Source organism: Herpailurus yagouaroundi, unplaced genomic scaffold (assembly GCF_014898765.1).
Source record: "Herpailurus yagouaroundi ecotype Mexico unplaced genomic scaffold, PumYag 163, whole genome shotgun sequence".
NCBI classification, from domain to species: domain Eukaryota; kingdom Metazoa; phylum Chordata; class Mammalia; order Carnivora; family Felidae; genus Herpailurus; species Herpailurus yagouaroundi.
Window position 1 is genome coordinate 23718089 of NW_024412404.1, and position 12897 is coordinate 23730985.

Here is a 12897-nt window from a genome sequence, read left to right on the forward strand (position 1 = left end):
ACTCCTACTATAAGTCTTCATCAGTCACACCAAGAGGTCAAAGCAACCATGATGTAATCAGATCTTGCAAGAAGTCTAAATATATACTAGACTGTGAAATGCTATCTACAAGTCACGTGAAGCCCTCCCAGTAGCAAGGCATTTAAAACTAAGCATTCAGAGCCTGAAGACAAGTGTCTGTATTTTTAAGCCATATTTAAGTTATACAATATTCAATTCAAATGTATTAAAACACGTAAAATCTGTTTTGAGATTTCTGTTTGAAAGACAAGAAGCCACACGTCACAGGGTATACACTTGTTCTTCCTTTCTGGGTAAAAGCCACTGAGATTATACCCAGAAAACCACGTCACAACAATGTAAAAGTATTTTCCTTTATTAGCAAAACATGTTTGAAAACAGGTAAATCCATTGTTATACATCTGAAAAAACAAGGTTTAGCCCAAATTGTTCGGTATAGGAGGTTTTATAAATACAGTTGGATGAAAGTACAGATGTCTTGGTTGAGAATGTCTCCAAGATGATCTTTCAGTAATTAAATGCACAAAGCACATTGTGCATGTACAGTGAGCCAGTCTAGTACATTCTTTAAGTGTGCTAGAAAAGAGTTTTTCAACAGTACATTACTTCTTTAATAACAATTTTTAAAACCCCACTGTTTTATGGTGGAGATGAATGGAAAACAGAGTGTGTGTAGTTACAGATGGAATGGCTGATTCTACTGGAATAAAACAGGTCCTAGGGTGAGTCATGGATTGCATCCTTAGTGAAATTTATCCATTGTCTCCATCATGGATCAGGAAATACACCAAACTGAAGCCAGAGGTGTTTTTGATATAGCTTACAACAAAAGTGGGAGAATCTTTATAACATACTCAGAAGAGAAGGGCCGTGACCATGGGTATTATTTGTCCCTCACAGAGGAGAGGTGGTTATCTCATGGTAAAATGTGTCAAAGATTCATCAAATTTAAAGATAGAGTGAAACACATTTTTTCTCATGCAGAAAGATAAGCATTCTAAAATTTGATGATTTGTTTTCCCTCTGGTGACCAGGCAGACATTTTTGAAGAAACTAACCCATTTAATGTGTCCGTTCAAGGTTGAGGTGATGTTTTAACAAGTTGAGAAACAGGTTTTTGACAGAAACGTGTGCTAAGGAAAGAGCATTTTGAAAGCAGGTGTCTGGAATGTTTCATCCTTATGTGATTTTGTAGCTGAAGACAATATGTGTCACATGTAATACTTCTCAAATATGCATACCTAGAAACCTCAGAATTCAAAAAAAATCTAACTTGCTTTAAAAACCATTCAAAGAATTTTGTTGTTTTTGAGTTTACTTGGTTAAAATAAAACAAACTGCACCTTCCAAATATTTGACATGAATAACTGATTGACAGCTGAGATAATGGAAATTTACTAACAGAATTTTAGCGAAAAAAAACACACCCCTTTGCATAATAGATTCAAAGAGTGAAGGCAACGTTCGGTTTAATTCTTTGATGTAGTTCTGTGGGCTTTTGTAAGTAGCATTTTGACCATGGAAGCCATTAAAATTAAATACTGACATACACTGAATTAGAACCTGACTTTTGAATCCGTGTCATGGTGATTTTTAAAAACAACGAAACATGTTCGACCCCACTGCCTTCTCAAGGCTATGTTTTTCAAATGCAAGGTCTTGTGGAATGCTGGTAGATGCAGGATGGATGGTCCAAACTGCCTTTTCAATATCTTTTATTGTCCCTGACCATACACACTGTGGAGACAGTTTGAAAACCACTACTTTAAGCCATATTTGTTTCATTTCTATTTTGTCTTCTAGAGACTCTAAGTCATGTAGGACCTAACATAATGTAATACAGTGTTTTTTGTTTTGGGGTTTATTTTGACATCTTTTATTTCCAACAGATTTTACTTCTTTATATTTAATTCTGTGTTACCTGGCATATAAACTGTTTTTCTTTTTATATCAGAATGTCATTGTAGGATGTACCTTCACCAAAAGTAATACAATCCTATTTGTTCAGCTTAGCATTTTTTTGTTGGTTTGAAATTTACATTGTCTGACATGAGCACTGTGGCTCTACTTTTGTTGTCTGGTTTACCTTTGTTCAGTCTTTCACAATTAAACTTTCTGTGTTACTTTGTTTTAGATTTTCGAAGATAGGGTGTAGGTGCACTTTCATTTTGATATGAATTAGGTAGTCGTTTTGTTTTAGAAGGGTATTTAACTGATTTACAGTTATTGTCAAACTGCCATCTTAATCTCATTTCTTCATCTTGTTTTTTGTTTTGCCAAAAACTTACTCATATCTCTGATGTGGAGAACAAAGGCCAAAGAAAAATTTTAAACTTCCCTACAATTTAAAGCCCATTGACAAGTCCTTGAGACAGACAGAGTGACCTTCTTCCAGGAACTCAACTGCTTTGATATTAATACTTTGCTAAGGGCAAAAAGCAACCTTAGCTTGACCTTATCATAACCTCCAGGATCCTGTAAGTCTTCTTTAATATACAAAAAAAATCCCTTTGAAAACTTTCTTTATCTCTACCCCCCAAGGTATATGTTAGCAATCATCCTCTAAGCATATGGCCCATTGATGTACACCTGAAGGGTCTCATGACTAAGGTTTTACTACACAGTAGTAAATGACCTTATCCTAACAACAGCTAGCCCCTCAATGTCCTGGAAATCTTGCTTCCAAATTCCTTAGGAACTTATGCTATCCCTAACCCCCTCCCAATTTAAAAGTATATGATCAGCCACTCCTCACAACCTCAGTGCAGCTCTTTCTGTCCACAGGTCCTGTCTCTGTGCTTTAATAAAATCACCCTTTTTGCACCAAAGATGCCTCAAGAATTCTTTCTTGACCATTCACTCCCAAACCCCAACATTTAATATCAGCTCCCATCAAAAAGAAGTAAAACCAGTTGATCATTGAAGTAGTAATTAGTAAAAGTTTATTGTGCACACCGCAAAAAGACAGTTTGCAGACCAGGAGTACTCAAACCAAAACATGAAGTGGGGCTCAGGGGAATATTGTTATAAGAAGCTTATATAGTGAGAAAGCACTGACTGTTTATTCTTCACAAGGGTTATAATATTAGAATTTTCTTAAGTGATAAATAATTGGTCAGTGGTTACTTCATATCAACCTTGGGGAACAGATCAAGTTTTGCTTATGATTTCCAGAAGCAAAAGCAAGAAATGACCTAGGTCAAGTTAGTCTTGCAAAATAAGCTGACTTCAGCTCTGTTTGTATGACTAACCTGGTTTTGTCTGCTCAGGGAATTTTCAAGGCTCATCTCTAGTTTGGTTTTCGTTTCGAGAATTCCCTCCCTTTTGGTCATTCTCTCAGCAGGTTGAGAGTATCACGTTATTCTCCTTACCACTGTTGATGTAATCAGGCCAAAGAATCATATATCTGCTGTTTCCATTAGTTGAGTAGTCAGGCCAGAGGGCCATGTAGTCACTATCTTCATCATTTGTGTAGTTATTGTTGATTCCATCCAGTTGCCTAATCCTTTGTGAATACCATGTGGCATGTGAGTGGGGACTGACAGGTGTTTAAAACCTGAGAGAGTATACGATACGCTAGTGAGATTAATATGATGACTATAGGAAGAACAATAGCCACAGATTGAGAAATTCCCCAGAGCTGAGACTGTAGACACCGAGATTTAACCAGTTAAATAACTCAAACGGGTTATAGGCATAACACGATGTCTCGGCAAACACATATCCTCATGATTACTTAGGACAGGATGAATATGAGGATGTTTTATTTCAGGAGGCAGTGTTGCAGGTGAATTTTCACCTGCTTTAGGTCTCATTCTGATGTGAGCAATCAGGTAATTTAATGAGAGGCATTTCTATGGAAACAGAAGAAAAACAAAGGTTAATAGTTTAAGCAAATTATAAATTCAGTTTCTGTGTTTGGAGAGCAGCCAGTTGAGAAGATTTCTAGACGTCGGGTTCTAAGCATCTTTAGATGGAGTGAAGGCAGGCAGCAGCAATCTGACACATTCCTGGTTTGCAGTGTGAATGTCTCTGGTGAGCTCTGAGTGGCTGCATAGCAGTAGGCATGGAGATTGTCCACACATGAGCTGTTGTGCTGATTTCTTTGAAGTGTATATCAAGTTATCCAGCTTTAGTTGCATGGCTTCCAGAAAAGGGCAGTTTTAGTTGTATAGTGATTGCAAGTGAAACGAGTGAGAGAAAATGGAAAATGTTAGTTTGGAGAGTTCTAGCCAAATGTTGGAGAAAACTTTGAAGTATTCAGGATCTAGTCCAGTTTATAGGTGGAAAACAAAATCTCAATTAACAACACTGGAATCTGGTATCTACAAAGGTACATGACTGAAACATAATTTTTCTCTTTATAATCATCCCCATTTCTATGAAAAGAAACCACAGTAAGACTAATTTGTTTGCAAATTAAGTCTCGTTTTAATAAACTTGGCCTGGATATTTATAGAGGTGCAGCAAGAATAGTGATTGACCATATAGGCTGTTTTAAATCTGCTTTGGGGCGCCTGGGTGGCTTAGTTGGTTAAGCATCCGACTTCACCTCAGGTTACGATCTCACCGTTCATGAGTTTAAGCCTTGCGTGGGGCTCTGTGCTGACAGCTCAGAGCCTGGAGCCTGCTTCGGATTCTGTGTCTCCCTCCTCTCTCTGCCCCTCCTCCGCTTGCGCTCTCTCTCTCAAAAATAAATAAACACTAAGATATTAAAAACAAGTATATCTTTTTCATAAGGAATTTTTCATAAGGACTTTTTCATAAGGAATTTCAGATTGGACTTTCAAAACCCTCTTGAAGCTAGGAAGCTAAGCCTAGGATTTACCCAGTTGGTCCCTTTACAAGGAGAAAAGATTCTTACTGAACTCATGCAAATTAATACATTGTCATGAAAAACAAGAGTATTCAGTAAGAGTTTCCAAATTATGCAGGGGACAGATAGGGAGCAAAAGATAAATGTTTCAACCTTTGTTGCAAATATGTACCGTCAAATTGTTGTAAGTTATAGATTAAACTAGATGAAAAAAAGAATTCTTTATATCTGGAAAACAAAACATTAAAGAATTAACAACAGTTTCGTGTGTGTGTGTGTGTGTGTGTGTTTTGTTTTGTTTTGTTTGTTTTGTTTGCTTGTTTTCCCCTCCTTCAGAGTTTCTTATCCTCATGGAGCTCAGTACAGATCTGTGGAAAGGTTCTCATCACAGAGAACTGGCAATTGTTTTAAATGAAGTAGTAAAAATTATAATCATCTTCATCAGTTCATTCAGTGTTACACACTTAATTATTGTTTTGCTTCATCTTGGGTTAGCAGCTTTATGAATCAATCAGTTTTCCATTGAAGTTTTAAAATTCTTACTCAGTTTAATGTTATAGTCTTAAAGTCACCAGAAACCTGCATTTTAAATTACTTGGTAGGGTCCTTTCTGTGAATCTCTTTGAGGATAAAACACTTTTGTTTGTAATTGATCAGAATGCTTTTAGAGAAGAATTGAGAGTAAAAAATAATTGTGAATGACAAAAACCTTAAAAATAGCCATGGTTAAAGATCCAAACCAAGATGCAATTGACTTAGTTATCCATTCAACCAAAGTGACAATTAAAAGACTTCAAAGGCAAGTAAAACCTTGGCTCTAATAGAGATGACTCCGTTATTTTTTGAAGTAATCAGAGACTTGAAAGAGACAATGTAAAGCACAGGAAATAATTTCATAAGACACAGAATCTTTATTTCCTAGGCAGATTACATTGTAGGTAAAGAAACTTTGTTTATAATTCCTTATAAAAAGCAGACCACCAATCTAAAAAAATAAAAAACACATTATCCTTTTAACAGAGAGAAAACCAAGTTCTAACACTGCATCAGTATACTTTTGATATTAAAATTGTCTCTTTTTAAAAAATAAATCCATTCCAATCTTAGCTTGACCATGCATAAAATTCCTTTCAGAAGATTCATTTTCCATAAACCTTTTACAACTTCCTATATCCATTTAGTTTTGTCCTTTTTCTTTTCTTAATTTCAAACAATCATTTATATCTTTCCTTACCCAGCCCCCCTCCTCCCACACCATATTCTATTTTCCTTACTTAGTTTTCATACAGAGTCATTTTTTAACCCTTTTTTTAAACCTAGTAGTTTTATTTTTACATATCAGTTATAAATTTTTACTATTGGTAATCTTTTCTTTCCAGTGAAAACTAGGAATTAGGCAATAGTGAACTATCATATTTAGTATCCTGTACTGGATTAGCAATTTTAAATATATTTCATAATTCCTAGAAGTATTTTCTCCCTTGTAGTAAGTATTTCAGTGTGGCACAGAACATGTTTATCAATACTCAAATACCTTTTGTCTCTGTAAAAAATTAAAAAGCCCAAAGTAGATAAACTTATGCTTAGCATTTAATGTTTATTTTGTTTGGAGATGATTTAGAAATTCAATGAATATCCATGGACTTCGTGTAAACTTTTATCTTACCTATATTTATTTAAATTACTTTCTTTTTTTTTTTTTAATTTTTTTTTTCAACGTTTATTTATTTATTTTTGGGACAGAGAGAGACAGAGCATGAAGGGGGGAGGGGCAGAGAGAGAGGGAGTCACAGAATCGGAAGCAGGCTCCAGGCTCTGAGCCATCAGCCCAGAGCCTGACGCGGGGCTCGAACTCACGGACCGCGAGATCGTGACCTGGCCGAAGTCGGACGCTTAACCGACTGCGCCACCCAGGCGCCTCTAAATTACTTTCTTTAAACAAGTACCAGCACCTGCTTACTCACCAGCCTGAGTCATTGGCGGGTTTCTTTGGATCTCACTTCTGATCCTGTGGAATGTCAAAAGTTCAGAAATAAGAGAAGTGAAACAGATGAATCACCAAAGCAGTAATTAGTAAAAGTGTATTGTGCTCACCCAACAAGACAGTTGGCAGAATGGAAGCACTTAAACCAAAATATGAAGCGAGGCTCAGGGGTGCATTGTTATAAAGAAGCGTATGTAGCGAGAAAGCAGTGACTATTCTTCATGATGATTGGTTAGAATATTGGAATTTCTTTAAATGATAGGGAATTGGTTAGTGGTTCCTTCATATAACCTTGGGAAGCAGTTCAAATTTTGCTTATGATTTCTAGAAGCAAAAGCAAGAAGTGACCCGGGTCAAGTTAGTCTTAACAAAATAAGCTGACTTCAGCTTTGTTTACCCGACCAAACTGGTTTTATCTGCTCAAGGAATTTTCAAGGTTGGTCTCAGCTTGTTTTTGATTTTAACACTCCTATTTCCAATCCTTCCGATCCTATGTGTACTGTTTTATTTAAAATTTTCTTTCTCTTATAATGATTCATACAACATGGTTTAAATTCTATGAATAACTACATTTAATTAAAAATACCTCATTATTAGGGGAGTCTGGGTGGTTCAGTTGGTAAAGCTCTAGTCATGATCTCACAGTTGTGAGTTTGAGCCCTGCATTGGGCTCTGTGCTGACAGCTCGGAGCCTGGAGCCTGTTTCAGATTCTGTCTCCCTCTCTTTTAGCCCCTCGCCTGCTCACTCTCTGTCTGTCTCTCTCTCTCAAAAATGAATAAACATTTTAAAAAAGATTGTCATTATTAGTTTTGTTAATTTTTATCTTTTCTTTTAGAATAAATTCTGATATGCATTTTATTCACTTAAAGAAATTTATTTACTTATTTAAGTAATCTCTACACCCAATGTGGGGCTCGGAACTCATGACCCCAAGGTCAAGGGTCATATTCTTTACTGACTGAGGCAGCCAGGTGCCCCTCATTTTATTCTTTTAACCATGTTTACAACAAGTATTTATGCAAACCTATGATTATGGAATTTCATTGCTCACTACCAATATTTTATATTTTAGTTTATCTAGTTTTAAATTTATTAGTGTGATTTTTTAAAATAATTTATTTATTTTAAAATTTATATCCAAGTTAGTTATCATATAGTACGACAATGATTTCAGGAGTAGATTCCTTAATGCCCCTTACCCATTTAACTCATCCCACCCCCACAACCCTTCCAGCAACTCTCTACTTGTTCTCTGTACTTAAGAGTTTCTTATGTTTTGTCCCCCTCCATATTTTTATATTATTTTTGCTTCCATTCCCTTATGTTCATCTATTTTGTATCTTAAAGTCATCATATGCGTGAAGTCATATGATATTTATCTTTCTCTGACTAATTTTGCTCAGTGTGATACCCTCTAGTTCTATCCACACAGTTGCAAATGGCAATATTTCATTCTTTTTGATTGCTGAGTAGTACTCCATATATATATATATATATACCACATCTTCTTTATCCATTCATCTGTTGATGGACATTTGGGCTCTTTCCATACTTTGGCTATTGTCGGTAGTGCTGCTATAAATGTTGGGGTGCATGTGCTCCTTCGAAACAACACACCTGTATCCCTTGGATAAATACCCAGTAGAGCCATTGCCGGGTCATAGGGTAGTTCTATTTTTAATTTTTTGAGGAACCTCCATACTGTTTTCCAGAGTATTTGCACCAGTTTGCATTCCCACCAGCAGTGCAAGAGAGATCCTCTCTCTCCACATCCTCACCAACATCTGTCATTGCCTGAGTTGTTAATGTTAGCCATTCTGATAGGTGTGAGGTGGTATCTCATTGTGGTTTTGATTTGTATTTCCCTGATGATGGGTGATGTTGAGCATTTTTTCATGTGTTGGGTGGCATCTGGATGTCTTCTTTGGAGAAGTGTCTATTCATGTCTTTTGCCCATTTCTTCACTGGATTATTTGTTTTTTAGGTATTGAGTTTGAGAAGTTCTTTATAGATTCTGGATACTAACCCTTTATCTGATATGTCATTTGCAAGTATCTTCTCCAATTTTGTCAGTTGCCTTTTAGTTTTGCTGATTGCTTCCTTCACTGTGCAGAAACTTTTTATTTTGATGAGGTCCCAATAGTTCATTTTTGCTTTTGTGTCCTTTGACTCTGGAGACGTGTTGAGTAAGAAGTTGCTGTGGCCAAGGTCAAAGAGGCTTTTGCCTGCTTTCTTTTCCAGGATTTTAATGGCTTCCTGTCTTACCTTTAGGTCTTTTATTCATTTTGAGTTTTATTTTTGTGTATGGTGTAAGAAAGTGATCCAGGTTCATTCTTCTGCATGTCACTACCAGTTTTCCCAGCACCGTTTACTGAAGAGACTATATTCCATTGGATATTCTTTTCTGCTTTGTCAAAGATTAGTTGGTCATATGTTTATGGGTCCATTTCTGGGTTCTCTATTCTGTTCCATTGATTTGAGTGTCTGTTTTTGTGCCAGTACCATACTGTCTTGATGATTACAGCTTTGTAATACAGCTTGAAGTCCAGGATTGTGATGCCTCCAGCTTTGGTTTTCTTCTTCAGGATTGCTTTGGCTATTCAGTGTCTTTTCTGGTTCCATACACATTTTAGGATTGTTTGTTCTAGCTCTGTGAAGAATGCTGCTGTTATTTTGATAGAGATTACATTGAATGTGTAGATTGCTTTGGGTAGTATTGACATTTTAACAATATTTGTTCTTCCTATTGAGGATAATGGAATCTTTTTCCATTTTTTTGTGTTTTCTTCAATTTCTTTCATAAGCTTTCCATAGTTTTCAGTGTATAGATTTTTCACCTCTTTGGTGAGATTTATTCCTAGGTATTTTATGGTTTTTGGTGCAATTGTAAATGGGATCGATTCCTTGATTTCTCTTTCTGTTTCTTCATTGTTGGTGTATAGGAATGCAACTGATTTCTGTGCATTGATTTTATATCCTGCAACTTTGCTGAATTCATGAATCAATTCTAGCAGTTTTTTTGTGGAAGCTTTTGGGTTTTCCATATAGAGTATCATGTCATCTTCAAAGAGTGAAAGGTTGACCTCCTCCTGACTTTTGTTCCTTTGTGTTGTCTGATTGCTGAGGCTAAAACTTCCAATACTATGTTGGCTAACAGTGGCAAGAGTAGATATCCCTGTCTTGTTCCTGATCTTGGGGGAAAGGCTCTCAGGTTTTCCCCACTGAGGGTGATATTAGCATTGAGTCTTACAATTATAGCTTTTATGATCTTGAGGTATGATCCTTCTATCCCTACTTTCTTGAGGGTTTTTATCAAGAAAGGATGCTGTATTTTGTCAAATGCTTTCTCTGCATCTATTGAGAGGATCCTATGGTTCTTGTCCTTTCTTTTATTGATGTGATGTATCACTTTGATTACTTTGTGGATATTTAACCAGCCCTGCATCCCACGTATAAATCCCACTTGGTCATGGTGAATAATTTTTAATGTATTTTTGGATCCAGTTGGCTATTATCTTGTTGAGGATTTTTGCATCCGTGATCATCAGAGAAATTGGTCTGTAATTCTCCTTTTTACAGCATCATAGAAGCTTCATAGAAAGAGTTTGGAAGTTTTCCTTCCATTTCTATTTTTTTGGAACAGCTTCAAGAGAATAGGTATTAACTCTTATTTAAATGTTTGGTAAAATTCCTGTGGAAAGCCATCTGGCGCTGGACTCTGTTTTTTGGGGGAGATTTTTGATTACTAATTCGATTTCTTTTGTGGTTATGGGTCGTTCAAATTTTCTATTTCTTCTGGTTTCAGTTTTGGTAGTTTATATGTTTCTAGAAATTTGTCCATATCTTCCAGATTGCCCATTTTATTGGTGTATAACTGATTATAATATTCTGTTATTATTGTTTGTATTTCTGCTGTGTTGGTTGTGATCTGTCCTCTTTCCTTCTTGATTTTATTTATTTGGGTCCTTTCCTTTTTCTTTTTGATCAAACTGGCTAGGGGCTTATCACTTTTGTTAATTCTTTCAAAGAATCAGCTTCTGGTTTCATTGATCTGTTCTACTGTTTTTGTTTTTGTTTTGGTTTCGATAGCATTGATTTCTGCTCTAATATTTATTCTTTCCTGTCCTCTGCTGGTTTTGGGTTTTATTTGCTGTTGTTTTTCAAGCTTTTTAAGGTGTGAGGTAGGTTGTGTATCTGAGACATGTCTTCCTTCTTTAGGAAGGCCTGAGTTGCTATATACTTTCCTCTTAGACCACCTTTGCTGTGTCCCAGAGATATTGGGCTGTGGTGTTAGCATTTTCACTGGCTTCCACGTACTTTTTAATTTCCTCTTTAACTTCTTGGTTAGCCCATTCGTTCTTTAGTAGGATGTTCTTCAGTCTCCAAGTATTTGTTACTTTCCGAGTTTTTTCTTGTGTTTGATTTCGAGTTTCATAGCGTTGTGGTCTGAAAATATACACAGTATGATCTCAATCTTTTTGTACTTGTGTCCCTGTATGTGGTCTGTTCTGGACACTGTTCCATGTGCATTGGAGAAGAATGTATATTCCACTGCTTTAGGATGAAATGTTTTGAATATATCTGTTAAATCCATCTGGTCCAGTGTGCCATACAGAGCCATTGTTTCCTTGAGTTTCTGTTTAGATGATATGTCCATTGTTGTAAGTGGGGTGTTGAAGTCCCCTACTATTATTGTATTATTATCAATGAGTTTCTGTATGTTTGTGATTAATTGATTTATATATTTGGGTTCTTCCATATTTGGAGCATAAATGTGTACAATTATTAGATCTTCTTGGTGGATAGACCCCTTATTTATGATATTATGCCCTTCTTCATCTCTTGATACAGTCTTTATTTTAAAATCTAGATTGTATGATAATATAATTATGGCTCCTCTGGCTTTCTTTTGTTGACCATTAGCATGATAGATGGTTCTCCATCCCCTTACTTTCAATCTGAAGGTGTCTTTAGATCTAAAGTGGGTCTCTTGTAAGCAGCATATAGATAGATCTTGTTTTCTTATCCATTCTGTTACCCTATGTCTTTTGATTGGAATATTTAATCCATTGACATTTAGAATGAGTACTGAAAGATAGGAATTTATTGCTATTATGTTGCCTGTAGAGTCGGAGTTTCTGGTGGTGTTCTCTGGTCCTTTCTAGTCTTTGTTGCTTTTGGTCTTTTTTTTTTTTTTTTTTTTGTCTTTTCTCTCTCAGAGAGTCCCCCTTAAAATTTCTTGCATGGATGGTTTAGTGGTCACAAACTCCTTTAATTTTTGTTTGTCTGGGAAACATTTTACCTCTCCTGCTATTTTGAATGACAGCCTTGCTGGATAAAGAATTCTTGGCTGCATATTGTTCTTATTCAGCACATTGAATATATACTGGCACTCCTCTCTGGCCTGCCAAGTTTTTGTGGATAGGTCTGCTGTGAACCTGATCTGTCTTCCCTTGTAGGTTAAGAACTATTTTTCATTTGCTGCTTTCATGATACTTTGCTTGCCTGAGTATTTTGTGAATATGACTATGATATGCCTTGTTGATGGTCAGTTTTTGTTGAATCTACTGGGAGTCCTCTGTGCTTCCTGGTTTTTGATGTCTGTGTCTTTCCCCAGGTTAGGAAACTTTCCCGCTATGATTTGCTCACATAAACCTTCTACCCCTTTTTCTCTCTCTTCATCTTTTGGGACTTCTATGATTGTGATGTCATTCCTTTTTAATGAGTCACTAATTTCTCTAATTCTTTAAAAAATTTTTTTTTTACATTTATTTATTTTTGAGAGACAGAGAGAGACAGAGTGTGAGCAGGGGAGGGGCAGAGACAGAGGGAGACGCAGAATCTGAAACAGGTTCCAGGCTCCAAGCTGTCAGCACAGAGCCCGATGCGGGGCTTGAACGCACAAACTGTGAGATCATGACCTGAGCCGAAGTTGGATACTTAATCGACTGAGCCACCCAGGTGCCCCTGATTTCTCTAATTCTTAAATCATGCTCTTTTGCCTTAGTTCCCCTCTTTTTTCTGCTTTATTGTTTGCCTTAAGTTTGTCCTCTATATCACTGATTCGCAAGGATT

The 12897-nt window shown here is 36.3% G+C and overlaps 1 long non-coding RNA gene across 1 annotated transcript; it reads right to left on the reverse strand.

The window, feature by feature from the left end:
• Positions 1–2940: 2940 nt before the first annotated feature.
• Positions 2941–7004, reverse strand: LOC121037519 (uncharacterized). Its single transcript, XR_005793803.1, has 2 exons — positions 6802–7004; positions 2941–4165 (listed from the first exon to the last, which is right to left on the reverse strand). It is a non-coding gene; the product is annotated as an uncharacterized LOC121037519 (long non-coding RNA).
• Positions 7005–12897: the final 5893 nt, after the last annotated feature.